This window comes from Delphinus delphis, chromosome 8, assembly GCF_949987515.2.
Source record: "Delphinus delphis chromosome 8, mDelDel1.2, whole genome shotgun sequence".
Taxonomy (NCBI): Eukaryota; Metazoa; Chordata; class Mammalia; order Artiodactyla; family Delphinidae; genus Delphinus; species Delphinus delphis.
The window spans coordinates 21,553,254-21,569,104 of NC_082690.1; the positions used below are offsets into that span (position 1 = coordinate 21,553,254).

The 15,851-nt window shown below is 42.2% G+C and overlaps 1 long non-coding RNA gene across 1 annotated transcript; it reads right to left on the reverse strand.

The window, feature by feature from the left end:
* Window positions 1-1,427: 1,427 nt before the first annotated feature.
* Window positions 1,428-13,141, reverse strand: LOC132428965 (uncharacterized). Its single transcript, XR_009520264.1, has 3 exons — window positions 12,938-13,141; window positions 8,157-8,266; window positions 1,428-1,462 (listed from the first exon to the last, which is right to left on the reverse strand). It is a non-coding gene; the product is annotated as an uncharacterized lncRNA (long non-coding RNA).
* Window positions 13,142-15,851: the final 2,710 nt, after the last annotated feature.

Genomic DNA, 15,851 nt, shown 5'->3' on the forward strand with positions numbered 1-15,851 from the left:
GGATTCAGACACCAAAATCCCATCTGCAAGACCAAACAGGTTTCTGACTCATAACATGACATGACTTGGCAGGAAGATAATGACAAAAGAAGGTTCCATCCTGCACGATGATTTAACTGGCCCCAAGGGGGTCCTCTGAGATAAGCTGTAGGGAAGACAGGAGTGGAGAAACTTCAGATGGAAAGAAGAAAGCAGTATCCATGGGATTTGAAGTTATGAGTGAAGAGCAGCCCTGAGGGGTAGAGAAGCTGAGTACAGGGAGGCAGGTTTATCATGCTCTTTGAAGAATAAGCTGTTAAAAGAAAACAGAAGCTGACCCACATGGAAAGGAGAGACTGCTGGAGTGGCTGTTTCTTCTGATCAACATTCCTGGTCTGCAGGAAGTCTGCCTGCAGTGTTTTCTGTGGTCCCCCACCTGCCCCTGTGTCCTGCAACACATCACCAGCATCTGGGGCATCCCAAATGCAACTCTATTCTTTATTACCCAGAGAAGCTCACTCCTGCTTTTCCCCACAAATGGCTAAGGCTCTGTTGATTGGACAAAATTGTTTCTGGCTCCTGTCTTCCTTGACCTTATTCTATCCCAGAGCTCCTCAGCTATTCAGAGAAACAGCATTCCAGAGACCCATTCTCTCTTTGTCTTCAGAAATATCTGGACATGCCTGAATGCCAGGGGTGGACACTTAAATTCAGGCTGGGAACTCCCCCCCCCCCCCACATACTGGTAAGTGGAGGGATGGGTATGGGAGCAGAAAACCCAGCTCTGGCTCTGGCCTGGTGAGATGGCGCCATGCTGTCTACCTCATCGCCCAGCAGGGCCCTGGACCAGGCTACTCAGACTCCACTACCACCACTAGTGCCCTTTATAGTCAATGACTTAGCAACACTTGGCTTCTTTCTTTGCAGACCTCATTATGGAACACTTGTTAAGCAGTTGTTATTTAAAGTTCTCTGCTGTGTGTTATAACAAGGGGGGGCGGGTAGGTTAGCTTATGTGAATGTGGTGCTTTGCCCTCTGGGAGCTTGAAATCTTATTTCGAAGAGAAAATAAGAAAATTTTACCTGGGAAAGATGAGATGATATCATTCCCCATGGTTTAGACTTTGGTCTCTGAGAGCCTCTGTTGCCTGTATTAATGTTCTGGCTAACACCATACTTGCTGCCAATTGGAGTATACTCTGTATTGTCAACACTTTCCTTGTGGATAATCTGTGCTAAGCCACCCTTTAAAGTTTTCTTTGCTATTATTCCCTCCTCTCCTTAATTAATTCCTTTGTTTAACATCCATGCAATATTACCAACATGTTTCATTTTATTCCTAAACGCAGCCTGTAATCCAACAAGAGATGGAAAAAAGAAAACAAAACACCTAATTACCTTTAAACAGTTTGTCAGTTAGTTCTTCAGCACTTGCAGCACTCTTCTACCTCGTTTTTTGTCACCGTCACCCCAGCACTCATCTCTGACAAAGAAAACAAAAGGGAATGAATAGAACGATCTCAACAAGAAGACAGCCTCTCTGGTTTATACATGGCTGGAGTGAGAGAGATGCTGTCTGCGCTCCATGCCAGAGGCAAAGGGAATGAGGAAGAACTGAGCAGTGCCGACGGAGGTATGCCACGAAGAGGGACCTAGACATTGACCTACCCCAAGCTGAATATTCACAAGTTGATTTTGTTTTTTAGATATTTTTCAAATGAAGACACAAAATTCTAAAAAATCAAAAATCAAAACTACTCTTACGATTCTATTTTGGATTTTCATGCTTCAGTTTCTACCTTCACCCCACATCACTATCACTAATGAATGGATGTAATATGATCTTAAAACAGTGTTCCTCTTTATTTGCAGTGAAGGACCCTTACCGGAGAGCAAGTTGTATGCCAGGAAATATCCTAGTTTCTCAAAGTGCATTGTGAAAGTCTTTTAAAAAATCTATACCCAATTTATTTTAGTGCTTTTTATTGTTAAAAAATTACTGTCCACCTCTCAGTTATTTTTGGAGAACATAGGGAGTGACAGGAATTCTGAAATCAGGGAACAATAGCCATGCTGCTAAAGACTCAATCTGGTGGCCAATACAACAATCACGATAATAATAATAATGGCTCTATCAATTAGGAATTGTGTTCAGCTGCTACAAACAGAGATCAGACCACAGTGCCTTGAATACACATGGGTTTACTCGTGTAAAAGAAATGTGGAGGCTGGTATGGTGCCTCCCTCATTATCAAGACACAGAAGCCTTTTATCTTTCTACTTAGCCATGTTTTTTTTTTTTTTAATATTTATTTATTTGTTTGTGCTGGGTCTTAGTTGCAGCAGGTGAGCTCCTTAGTTGCGGCTCTCTGTCTACTTAGTTGCGGCACGTGGGCTCCTTTCTACTCAGCCATCTTTGTTTCATGGCTTCCATTTTTAAGATTCCAGTGCATCTATTGGTGTCCCAGCCATCATGTCCATATTTCAGACAGGAAGGATAAAGAAGGAGGAAAGGGGGAAAAGGCACATGCTAGCTGTACATCCCATCCTTGAGGGGCTGTTCCAAATCTATTGCTTTATTTCTTTCCCCCACAAAATCATTGTGCATCCCATCAACCTTATATAAAGATTTACATTTCTAGTATATTCATCTTAACCCAAAAGTTTCCTGTAGAGACTCATGTTGTCTTTGCCATTATTGGTTGCCCAATAATATCCAATCTCCTTCTCCTCTTGGAGGACTTCCCTCCTCGTCATTGTGTGTCCTCTTATCAGGAACAGGGCCCTGCTTCCCACTACAAAACCCAAAGGAACAATATCCTTCCCTCCCTGCCTTTTGATAATTGTGAAAACATGGGACCCACCCAGTCAGTCATGGCAATCAGACACTCCTATTCAGTAGCTTCAGTCTTAGAGAAATGACACATGAAAAAGGAATGAAGAGAACCGCATCACAAAGGCGGCAGCAGCATCTAGCAGTGGAGTCCAGTGGTGGCACAAAGTGTCCAGCAGCAAGAGTGGAAGTGCTCTGGCCAGACAAGTCCTGCTAAAAACAGTTGTTGAGCTTCCTATTCTTCGTCCTCCAGTGCTGCTTAGTTCCTGTCTGTCTGCCATACCTGATCCTCTAGCCACTTGATGGTTCTGGGCTCCCTTTGTCTTTTCAATATACCCTGTTTTGCTTAAGATAGCCAGAGCTGGTTTAGTTTACATGCAACCAAAAGCACCCAAACTGATAGAATTAAGGATATAGGTACTATTATTCTAGTCCATGCACTTTGGTTACCAGAAATAGAAGCCCACACAACTTACCTCAGGTATGGATGCAAGGCCTAAAATCACAGACACAGAGACTGAGGCACTGTGGGAGAAGATACTGGGAAATTGCTAGGAACAAAAGCTGACCCTCAGAGGCCACATGGATGCTCAACTCTTTCAGTCGTTTTGCATAAAATCTCTTTTCCTCTGCTTTATTGGTCAGCTTCCTTTGCTTACTCACAGTTTCTTTATCTCCATAATTTTACTTCCTCTTTCTGGATTCTTACATGGAATCTATATGACCTTTTTACAGATATGCTATGATTGAAGCATTTCAGTTTCAAGCTCCATATCTCTATCTAAAATCTTGACAGAAGAACTGATGAGGGATTAGATAGGGATATACCCCAGTCAAATCAGCTATAATAGGGAAATGGGGCTCATGACTGGGTATATGCCTTCAGTGGGGGCTCCCAGATTAGGTCTGTGAGCAGGGAAGGCAGTAGAACCTTTCAAATACAGGGATGCATTGTGATGTGATGTACATGATGTTGTGCTATGCTGTGATATGAAGACCTAGGTATGGCACAATTTTTGCAAGGCATACCTGAGATGCTCAATCAATTAAATATTTTGAGTACCCACCATGTTCAAGGTACAGGACTAGAAGCTGAGGAGATTATAAAGAAGATAATATGTGCCTTCCCTCAAGGACTTCACAACACACACACACACACAAAATGTTAAGGAATTAATTAACATATACCTGGTTAACTGTTAAACTTGTATTACCCACAACGTGGTGGAGGACTTCAAAAGAAAGGTCATATTGAGCTTTGGTGATAAGGGTAGCCTATATAGAGATGTTACCTTGCGGGAAGAGATGGAGTTTATTGATAAGAGATAAGATTACTGATAAGAAGAAAAAAGGTGGAGTTGATTGATAAGAGGTGAGTGATAATGAATGGTAGAAGTGGGATAGAAGTGTGAACATCTGAATGGGCTGAAAGACAAAATTTGAAGCAGTGAGACCCAGAAAATGAAAATCATCCATTTTAAAATTTTACCTGGTACAATCACAGTACTAAAGTAACCTGTAGGTTTATCAATGTATACAAGGGAAAAAGGGAAAGACGTGAATTTAAATTTGAGAAGTGAAGATGGGAGACTTAAGGTTCTGATAATGGCAAACTATATCATTAGAACCAAATATGATACTGAAAATCTGAGGAATATACGAGAACATCTGCTTGAAGCATCAGAGAACTAAACAAACAAACAAATAAACAAACAAAAAATTAGGGTAAAATTACTGCTCCAGGATTTGGGGGGAATGATGGAACCCCTGGGAGATGAACTGGCATTTAGGGCTGCTTTTCAAAACCCTTGGGATGTTTGCTAAGTCCAGAGGGGGTGACCTATAAGCTGATAAATGCCTCTAACTGTCTTGTGGGGTCAAAAGAAAGAGGTTACTAGTCCAGAGGTCAGCACAGGAAAAGTCCTGATGAATTCTCTGGGGTTGAGACTCAAAAGAATACAGAAATTCCTAGGGACTTCAAATAATTTCAGACCCTAAAATTGAGCTGAGATGATCTCAAATTGTTAGTACTCTCAAGTACCTAGCAGAAACAAAAATAAATCTTCTTTGGAAAGAGATAACATTTTCAACCTCAAAGTATTCCTACAAGTAATTTTGCAAAACAATACCCAGCATACAGTCAAAAATAACCAGCCATATGAGGAAAAAAGACTACATGGACAACATTAGCAAGAAGACCAAGCAATAAAATCAGGCCCGCAGGGGCTACAGATATTAGTTTTATCACACTTAAACTGCTAATAATTGTGCTTCTTATGTTCAAGAATATAAAAGAGAAGATCAAAACTTTTGGCCAAGAACTAGAAACTTTAAGATGGAATTTCTGGAACAAAATACTATAATAATTGAAAGTTACAATCCAACCCAACTGAAAGTTAAACAGCATATTAGCAAAGATGAAAGGATAATTCGTGAAGAAAATTTCCAGAAAGGAACAGGAAACAAAGGAATGAAAAATACAAAGGAAAGAATAAGAGATATAGAAGATATAATGAGAAGGTCTAACATGAATTTAATTAAAGTCCCAAGAGGAGAAGAGATGGAAAACAGGATAGAAGCAAAAGTTGAAAAGACAGTGGCCAAGAATTTTCAAAACTGATGAAAGACATCAAAATCATGGGTTTAAGAATTCACATTAAGGATAAATTCACAACTAGGCACAACATTCATAAACTTCTGAAAATTAAACACACATAAAAATATCTTAATACCAGCCAGAGAAAATATCAGGTTACTTCCAAAGGGCCCCTTACTCAATATCTAAAGAATATCTACAAATCAATTAAAATTAAAAAGACAAACAACCCAATAGAATAAAGGACAAGAAATTAGAACAAGCACTTCACAAAATAGGATATCCAAAGGTCATAAACTTACAAAAACATTCTTGACTTCATTAATAACAAGAAAATATAAATTAAAATTATAATGATATTCCATAGCACACTCACTAAAATGGTCTTTAAGTAGATAATATAAAGTGTTGATGAAGACGTGGAGCAAAGGGAACTCTCATACGCTTATGGTACAACTTTCAAACACTGAAGTTTAACAAACCTATGCTCTATGACTCAGTAATTTCAGGCATAAGCACCGAGAAACACATATAAGAAAATTCATGGCAGCACTATTTGTAACAGCCCCAAACTGGAAACTACATAAATGCCTATGGATAGCAGGATGGATAAAGACTGCAGTATATTCACACAAAAAAAGCAATATACAGCTTTATTGAAAAAAAAACAAAAAACTTTACTAAAAATAAACTCACTGAAGCTACATGCAATAAAATGAATAAATCTCAATGTTGAGCAAAACAGTCAGACACAAAAGAATGCATAATTTAGCATATAAATTTCAAAAAGTGTGCAAAACTAGTGTTTAGGAATGTATAAATAGTAGTAAAGTAATGATTTCCATAAAAGTCAAGGGATTTAGTACCTTTGGGGACAAAGAAAGGTAATGATTATGGGGTACTTCTGAGGTGCTAGGCACCTTTTTTTTTTTTTTTTTTTTTTTTTTGCAGTATGCGGGCCTCTCACTGTTGTGGCCTCTCCCGTTGCAGGGCACAGGCTCCAGACGCACAGGCTCAGCAGCCATGGCTCCCAGGCCCAGCCGCTCCATGGCATGTGGGATCTTCCCAGACTGGGGCACGAACCCGTGTCCCCTGCATCGGCAGGTGGACTCTCAACCACTGCGCCACCAGGGAAGCCCTAGGCACCTTTTTTAACTCAAGTGTTGTTTTACATGTGTTCATTTTGTGAGAAATAATTGATCTGGACACTTTTGTTCACTTTTCTATGTTAAATTTCACAGCGAAAAAATAAAAGTTTTAAAGAAAAGAAATAGGGTCAGGCTTTCTTATAACTGTTATATATGGCATACTTACTGTGTGTCAGGTACTCCGTTAAGCATTTTACATAAACTACTTCATATAATCATCCTAATGAGCCAGAGAGGCACATTTTATCTCTGCCCCTCTCCCCATTTACTGAGCCTTAATTTCCTTAACTGAAAGATGAGAATAATATTATCCCACCTCAAGAGGTTATTGTAGGAACTGAATGAGATATATGCAAAAAGCCTAAGTGTCTAACACATAGGAAGTTCTATTTAAGATTTAGCTATTATTTAATTAGCATACTGAGACTCAATGAAATCAAGGAGCTTGCACAAGTCCACACAGATAATGAGAGAGAAGCTAGAATTTGAGCCAATGTCAGTGTCACAGCTGGTGCCCTTTCCTCTTCACCAGGGTAGTGCATCCCTCTGTGTGTTTTATGTCAGACACCAAAGCCATTCAGTTGTAGAACTGGGGAGCTGAGACTCCAGCTGTCCTCAGCCTGCCCCTTCCTCTGGGAGAGCAGTGGGATTTGTTCTCTATGTGAACTGACATCACTTATTCACCTTCATTTTTTTAAGGAGTGCAGGTTGTCTCATTTCACATCCCAAGCTAACTTAGTAAAGGAAATGCTTTTTCAGAGATGATGAGCTCTGTAATTGTGCCTTCCATGAGAGGAGGATCACAGCCAGCCGTGAGACTCCTCTGCAGCCCTTCCAAGCAACACTTGTGGGCTCAGAACCACTATAATGGCATCAAGCATCTGAAGATGGACAGCCTGGCAGAACCCAGGGCTGGTTGCTTAGCAGATGCCAGAGGATTGAGTTGCTGGAACTCAGAGAAGTGATTGGTGGAATGGAGATGGGAGAGAAAGCAGGGCAGGTGCACAAGGTGAAAAAATATTTCTCTTCATCTCAGTTTTCTCCTTTCTTTCTTCCTTTATGTCTATTTTTGCCATCTCCCACTTGAATGAAATTATGTTCTTTTTTTAAATAAATTTATTTATTATTTTTGGCTGCATTGGGTCTTCACTGCTGCACGTGGCCCTTTCTAGTTGTGGCGAGCAGGGGCCACTCCTCGCCACGGTGTGCGGGCCTCTCATCGCAATGGTCCCTCTTGCTGCAGAGCTCGGGCGCCAGAGCGCAGTTTCAGCAGTTGTGGCACACGGGCCGAGTTGCTCTGCTGCATGTGGGATCCTCCCAGACCCGGGCTCGAACCTGTGTCCCCTGCCTTGGCAGGCAGGCTCCCAACCACTGCACCACCAGGGAAGCCCAGAAATTATGTTCTTGAAGCTGGTCATGGTTGTCTTTCCTTCTCTCTCCCACTTACTCTTAACCTAATCCCACTTGTTAAACCAGCCAAGATCCTATAATATTTTACAGTTTACAAAGAGTTTTCACATGTATGATTTCTCATAAAAACTGTGTTGGAGACTTCATGTTTAAGCTCTGCCATGTAAAAAGCTTAGAATTCATCACTCACCTTTACCACAAGAAAATGCTGAACAAATGGAAAATCAATGTCTTTTCTTGGACCCATCTGAGGAACACACTTCTGTAATTCCATTGGGCATTATCTTTAGACTCGTAACCCTGTAAATATGATGGGGAAGCGAAAAGCAAAACAAACACACAAAACATTGGTTTCTATCTGACACCTGCTGTCTATTCATAGGATTCATATCTGATCAGAATTAATGTGGCAGATGGAGCCAAATGAATAGTGACTGTTACCTTCCTGGAATTATTTCAGGTTATTCTGTATCTTCAACCATATATCAGGAAGAATAAAATGGGAAACACACATACAGGGTGTAATCACTTATGAAAAAAGATAACTTAGAGAAGTCATGACTATAGATCTAGCAGACCCAAAGCACCAGGCTCAGACTTTGATGAATTCTATGAAACATTTAAGAAAGAAATAACACCAATTTCCCACAATCTTTTCCAGAAAATGGAAGCAGAGGGAACACTTCCTAACTTATTCTATTAGGTTAGCATTCTCCTAACGCTAAAACCAGTTAAAGACACTACAAGAAAGGAGAATTACAGCCAATGCCTCTGATGAACATAGCCACAAAAATCCTCAACAAAATATTAGCAAATCAAATCCAACAATTTATAAAAAAGAATTACACATCACAACCAAGTGAGATTTATTTCATGTATGCAAGGCTGGTTCAGCATTCAAAAATCAACCAATGTAACCCACCATATTAGCAAGCTGAAGAAAAAAAATCATATGATCACAACAATTAATGCAGAAAAGCATTTGACAAAATCCAACACCCAATCATGAAAACTCTCTCAGCAAACTAGAAATTAAGAGGAACTTCCTCAACTTTATAAAGAACACCTATAAAAACGTACAGCTACCTAGAGTTAATGGCAAAAGACTGAACACTTTCCCTCTAAAATTAATAACAAGTGAAGGATGTCCTCTCTCAGCACTCCTATTCAACATCATACTGGAAGTCTTAGCTAATACAATAAGATAAGAAAAGGAAACAAAAAGTATACAGATGTGAAAGAAAGAAAACTGTCTTTATTCACAGATAACATGATAGTCTATGTAGAAAATCCAAAAATCTACAAAACAAAAAATCTGGAATTAACAACAAGTACAGCAAGGTCTCAGGACACAAGTTCAATATACAAGAGTCAAATGCTTTCCTATATACTGGCAATGAACAATTGGAATTTGAATTTTTAAAAAATACCATTTACAATAGCACTTAGGTATAAATCTAATGAAATAGGCATAGGATCTGTATGTGGAAAAATACAAAACATTGATGAAATAAATCAAAGAAGATCTAAATAAATGGAGAGATATTCCATGTTGATGAATTAAAAGACTCAGTATCGGTAAGATTTTGTAACAGGGGAGAACAAAATCTGACTCTGTGTTGGATCTGTTTCTTTTACTTTGACATTTGCTTTCCACTGCTTTTATTCTGCCTATAGCTATAGGCATACATAATGGCCTGTCTCGGGAACCCTGCCCCTCTGCCTGAATGTTAACTAAAGTGTCTTTGTTCAGCTCACAGGGAAACACCCTGACCCTGCCCACCTGTGAATGGCTACAGAAAAGAAGAAATTAACACATCCCCTCCCTGAGGCTGGCCAGAACCAGGAGATATTTTGTAAGGTTTATGGCCTTTTTACTTTACTTCCTCACCTCCTCCCCTTCTCTGTTCTATAAAAGAAACTAGCATCCAGACCCTGACAAAATGGTGCTCTAGGACACTAGTCTGCCATCTTCTCAGACGTCCGGCTTTCTGAATAAAGTCACTATTCCTTGCCTCAACATGTTGTCTCCTGACTATTGGCCTGTTGTACAGCAAACAGACTGAGCTTGGATTTTGTAACAATTTCAGTCCTTTCCAGCTTGATCTCTAGATTCAGTGTAATCCCAATCAAAATCCCAGCAAACTTTTGTAAATAGTAACAAACTGTTTGTAAAGTTTATGTGGTGCTGTGGACTGAATTGTGTCCCCCTCAAAATTCATATGTTGAAGTCTCAACCCCCAATGTGACTCTATTTGGAGATAGGGCTTTTGTGAAAGTAATTAAGGTTAAAAAAGGTCATCAGAGTAGGGCCCTGGTCTGACAGGATTAGTGTCCTTATAAGAAGAGACACCAGATCTTGCTCTCTTCTACCATATGAGAACACAGTAAGAAGGAGGCAGTCTACAAACCAAGGAGAGAGCCCACACTAGAACCCAGCCATGCTGGCACACTGATCTCAGACTTCCAGCATCCAGAACTTGGGAAAATTAATTTCTGTTGTTTAAGCCACCCAGTCTGTGGTGTTTTATTATGGCAGCCCAAGCGGACTAATTCCTATGGAAAAGCAAAAAACCTAGAGTATCCAAAACAATCCTGAAGAAGAACAACAAAGTTGGAAGACTCACACTGCCTGATTTTAAGACTTACTACAAATCTACAGTAATCAACACAGCATGGTATTGATGAAAGAACAGAACATAGATCAGTGGAACAGAAGCAAGAGCCCAGAGTAGACCCTCACAAATATAGTCAACTGGTTTTTGACAAAGGTGCAAAGGAATTTGATGGAGAAAGAAGTCTTTTCAATATAATGCAAAATATGAACCTAGACACAGACCTTACACCTTACACAAAAATTAACTTGAAAAGAATCATAGAGCTAAATGTAAACTGTAAAACTATAAAACTTCTAAAAGAAAACATAGGAGAAAATCTACATAATATTGGGTTTGATGATGAGTTTTTAGATATGACATCAAAAGCACAATTTATGAAAGAAAAACAGTGATGCTGGACTCCATTAAAGAAAAAAACTTGTGCTCTAAAAAAGACATTGTTAAGAGAATGGAAAAAAAAACCTCACAGACTCAGAGAAAATATTTGTAAAACATATATCACATAAATGACTTCTATCCGAAATATGCAAAGAACTCTTCAAATCCAACAATAAGTAAACAAACAATCCAATTAAAACTAAAGCAACAGCCTAAGTGGCCAAAGCTGGAACTAGTTAAGTGGCCAAAGCTGGAACTAGTTAAGCAATAAAATAAGTCATGTAGTATTGGATTAGAACCTAAAGGGTAAAATAAATATCCATGAGTTCATACTGATATAAATAAATGGCGGAAAAGAAACAAAATCCTTAGCGCAGAAGAATCCCAAGTAATTTATGTAAATGCTCTGCCCTCAGGGAGATGTAACATAACCCCCCGCCCCTTAAGTGTGGTCTGTGCAGAGTAACTTCTTTCCAAAGTGTTTAGTATGGAAAGGGGTAAAGGGGTGTAAAGCAACTGATTTCTACAGGAGTAACATCAGCCAAGTGATCAAGGTCAACATCAACAATGATAAGCCATGGTGATAGTATGTATCCTGATGTGATGTGATGAAAATGGTACTTTACCTATGTGGTCTTCCTCCCCAAACCCCATCAAGAGTATTCAAGAGTAAACACCAGACAAATCCCAGCTGAGAGACATTCTACAAAATACCTCATCCATACTCATCAAAACTGTCAAGGTCATCAAAAACAAAGTCTGAGAAATTGTCACAGCCAAAATGAGACATGACAACTAAATGAAGTATAGAATCAGAAATATGAAGAACAGGAAAAAAAAAGACTTTAGATAAAGACTAAAGAAATCTAAATCAAGTATGAATTATGGTTAATAATATTATACCAGTATTGGTTCATTAATTGTGACAAATGGATCATATAATGTAAGATATAGTAATAGGAAGAACTGGGTGCAGGATATTTGGGAACTGTGCTATCTTAGCAACTTTTCCACGAACCTAAATATATTCTAATATAAAAAGTATATTTAAAAAAAAAACTGGGTTGTAGTTTTTATTATTTTCCCCATTTTAAGATCAGGAAACCAAGGCTCTGAAAAGTTGAATGACGCTTTCAAGGTCCCAGGGCTAGCAGGCTGGCCCAGGAAGCCAAGTCTGTTGGACCCTAGATTCTGGGGTTTTCTTTTCCCTTGGGCTATCAAAAGTTCAGTTTTCTTATGCAATCATGACAAAAATAAAAGGGCGAGGCAGGGGACTCAAAACGAAAGAAAATAAAGCAACGTTGCAGGTCATGTTAAAAGGTAGTGCACAGAATTTACAATAGCCACGATATGGAAGCAACCTAAGTGTCCATCGACAGATGAATGGATAAAGAAGATGTGGCACATATATACAATGGAATATTAGCCATAAAAAGAAACGAAACTGAGTTATTTGTACTGAGGTGGATGGGCCTAGAGTCTGTCATACAGAGTGAAGTAAGTCAGAAAGAGAAAAACAAATACCATATGCTAACACATATATATGGAATCTAAAAAAAATGGTTATGAAGAATCTAGGGGCAGGACAGGAATAAAGACTGAGACGTAGAGAATGGACTTGAGGACACGGGGAGGGGGAAGGGTAAGCTGGGACGAAGTGAGAGTGGCATGGGCATATATACACTACCAAATGTAAAATAGCTAGCTAGTGGGAAGCAGCCGCATAGCACAGGGAGATTAGCTCGGTGCTTTGTGACCACCTAGAGGGGTGGGATAGAGAGGGTGGGAGGGAGATGCAGGAGCGAGGAGATATGGGGACATATGTATACATATAGCTGATTCACTTTGTTATACAGCAGAAACTAACACATCATTGTAAAGCAATTATACTCCAATAAAGATGTGAAAAAATAAAATTAAAAATTAGAAAAAAATTACAAAATAAAAAAGGTAGTGCACGGGTTTTGAAGGTTACCTAAAAATTCTCATTTCCAGGTGGTAACGTGGCGACCCGCGCTGTGAGCCTCTCCTGGGACAGGTGGCCGGTCGGCTGCACTAGGGGACCTCCACCAACACACACGCACACCCCGGCCGGGAGGCAGCCCTGCGACCCCGCCCTGCTCGCAGGCGACGACTCGCCTGCCCCGGCAGCAGACTCAGGGTTCCGGGCGCCCTCCCCGAGCGCCGCCGCCGCCGCCCACTCCCGGCCGGCCGAGACCCTGCCGGCAGTGCGCCGCGGCCTCAGCCTCCCGCGGGGCGCGGGGGCGCTGCCTTCGCCCGGCAGGCGGCTCCCTTTGTCCTCCCGGAGCAGCAGCGGCGCGCAGGCTGAGCTGCCTTAAATCTCTGCACCGCTGACAGCTCTGTAATTGCGTCTGCCCTCAGTAGCTTGTCAGAGCCCTTCTGGTTTGCCCATCTTTTTTCCTTTAAACTTAAAAAATGCTCCCTCCCTTGCTAGCTCGCTCTTTGGTGGTTATCCAGGGTGTCTGTGAATGAAAGCGTTTCATGATCTCATGCTGATGTACCAACTTCCCCGGGGACCCCCCGGGGCCTTAACCAGCTGGGTCTGAAAGCCGGGCTCCAGGACCCCATCTGCCACCGGCTTCCCCGGGGCCACGAGGATGCTCCCCCGCGACCGACCGGAGCCACCCACCGCCCAGGGCGGGACGGGACACGTTTGCTTGTGCCCAGGCTGCCACTGGGCTTTCCTTGAAAAGTTGAAGTAGGTTCGCCGGTTCCACTCACCTCCTCCCGCTGAGCTGACACCTGCCCTCGTTTTCTTACTGCCTGAAAGACACCTTCCTGCCCTTCAAAGCCAAGTTCTCAGGTCACCTCTGGGCAGCCTTCAGCACCCTGGCATCCTCATGGCTTCCCTCCTCTGAACTCCCATTCCCTGGGTTCATTCCATGAACTTGTGTGTAACGCATGCTTCTCCCATGACCACCCAGCCGGCTTCTCTGGCTTGTTTCCCATCTGCCCCAAGTAAGGTCAGAGCCTTGAGTTTATTCCCAACCAGTACCTCTGTGTGTGTGTGTGTGTGTTGGGGCACAGGGTGGGGGGAGCGAGAGGTGTTCCCAGCGCTGACTTCTGATATCTTCCATCTTCCTCCTGCTCTGGCTCATGGTGGTGATGTCTCCTCTTGCTGAAAATACCCCCCAAGGCCACCCCTAGTCTGTGAAGCTACCAAAGCCAGTTGTCCTTCCACATGTCCCTGGTCCAGCCTGTCGCCTCCCCCTGCAGGCCTGGGCCGCATGGAGGCAGGTCAGGATGGAGAGGACTGCACACCAGCTGGGGGAGGAGCTGCTCTTCCCTAGGTGGCTGTGGGTGGGAGTGGGGCACCGAGACTGAGTGTCATGTGCTGGCAGAACACTGAAGGCCAAAGTCTAGGCCACGTCGATCCAAAGGACTAGGCGGAGACAAGAGACAAGGCCCGAGTGAAAGGGTGAGCAAAGCGTGTGGTGAAAACAGGCAGATTTAGAATGAGGCTATGAAGCATGTGCTTTAGGGCCTTCTCGCTTGCCCAGGGCCCCTTCCCAGGCTCTGCACCTGACTCCGTATTCCAAGTGTGACATTTTTTTCCGAAAGAGGGTCTAAAATTTTGTAAGCTTCAGGTCCCACAAAACCTGACTCTGTTCCAGGTAGAGAAAGTAGAAAGACTGGAGGTGCAGAATAGTGGAGAAGAGGACGGACTACAAACCAGCCAGTTCCAGATATGGAGCGAGGGTGCCCACAGCGGGGCATCAAGAACCAGTGAGTTCATTTAAAAAGCCTGGAGCAGAATAGACAGACCTAGACATATTTGAAAGCTGCCGGATCCATGGCCCGGAGCACTGCCATTTCTGTGCTCCAGAGGCCACTCCAAGCGAGGAAAATACTGATAACTCCCTTTTGGGCTGCCACGTGAGTCAGGGCTGGAGTTAGCCTATAGTCGCCATCACAGGAACTGGAAAAAGGCACTCCTTCCTCTGACATGTGCAGCCCTCACCAAGCTGCCTCTGGGAAGTGGAGCTCAGTCTGGATTTCAGCCCCTCTCGCCTCCCAGCTGAGTAAAGAGTAAACAACCTTGTGCAGTAAACAACCTACATAACCCTGCTGGGCAACCTAACTCAACATGGTTGAGTTAAGCACCCATGTCCCAGAGATTTTAGCCAATGAATTCTTCCAGTTCTTACTCCCTCACTAGTTCAGCCCCCTCACCCCCTCACGTGGAGCTCCAGCATAAGCCCATGTGAGCTAAATCAGAGGACAACCAGGATAAAGCACTGCTGATGGCAGCAGACAGACAGACAGCAGTTCAAATCCCAATTCTGCCATTCACTGCTTGGTTAGCCTGAGGCAAGTCCTTCATCTCCTCAAACCTCTGTTTTTATCTGTGCAATGAGGCCCATCACGTATTCCTCTAAGAGCTGTGGAGAGGATGAAAGGAGATAATACGGACATATCTAAGGTGCCCGGTCCATAACAAGCACTCAATTAATAGCAGCTAATTGTTAAGTGATAGACACTTAAAATGATCCCCCACCTCCCGCCTAGGATGAAGCTGTCATACCTCCACTCTTGACTCAGGGAGTGTCCCCCAACCTCATCAGTGCCTCATACAAAGAGATTCCTAAGGGTTTGTTTAGCAGGTCCTCCAAAACTGTCTAGACAAACTGAGACACCTACAAAACAAGTCCTAGTTAGCTGCATGAGCATCTATCTCACATGTTAGACTGTGTGTCCCTCAGTGACAGGAAATGGTCTTATTGATCTTTGTGTCACTGAGTGCACCTGATCATTAACAGCTGTTGCATTAAAGAACGACCATCAACTGCCTTCTCATGCGAGGTGGTCCTTCTGGGCTGCTTCGTATCTTCAGGTTATTTCTGCAGTCAAAAGCCAGTCCTTACAGA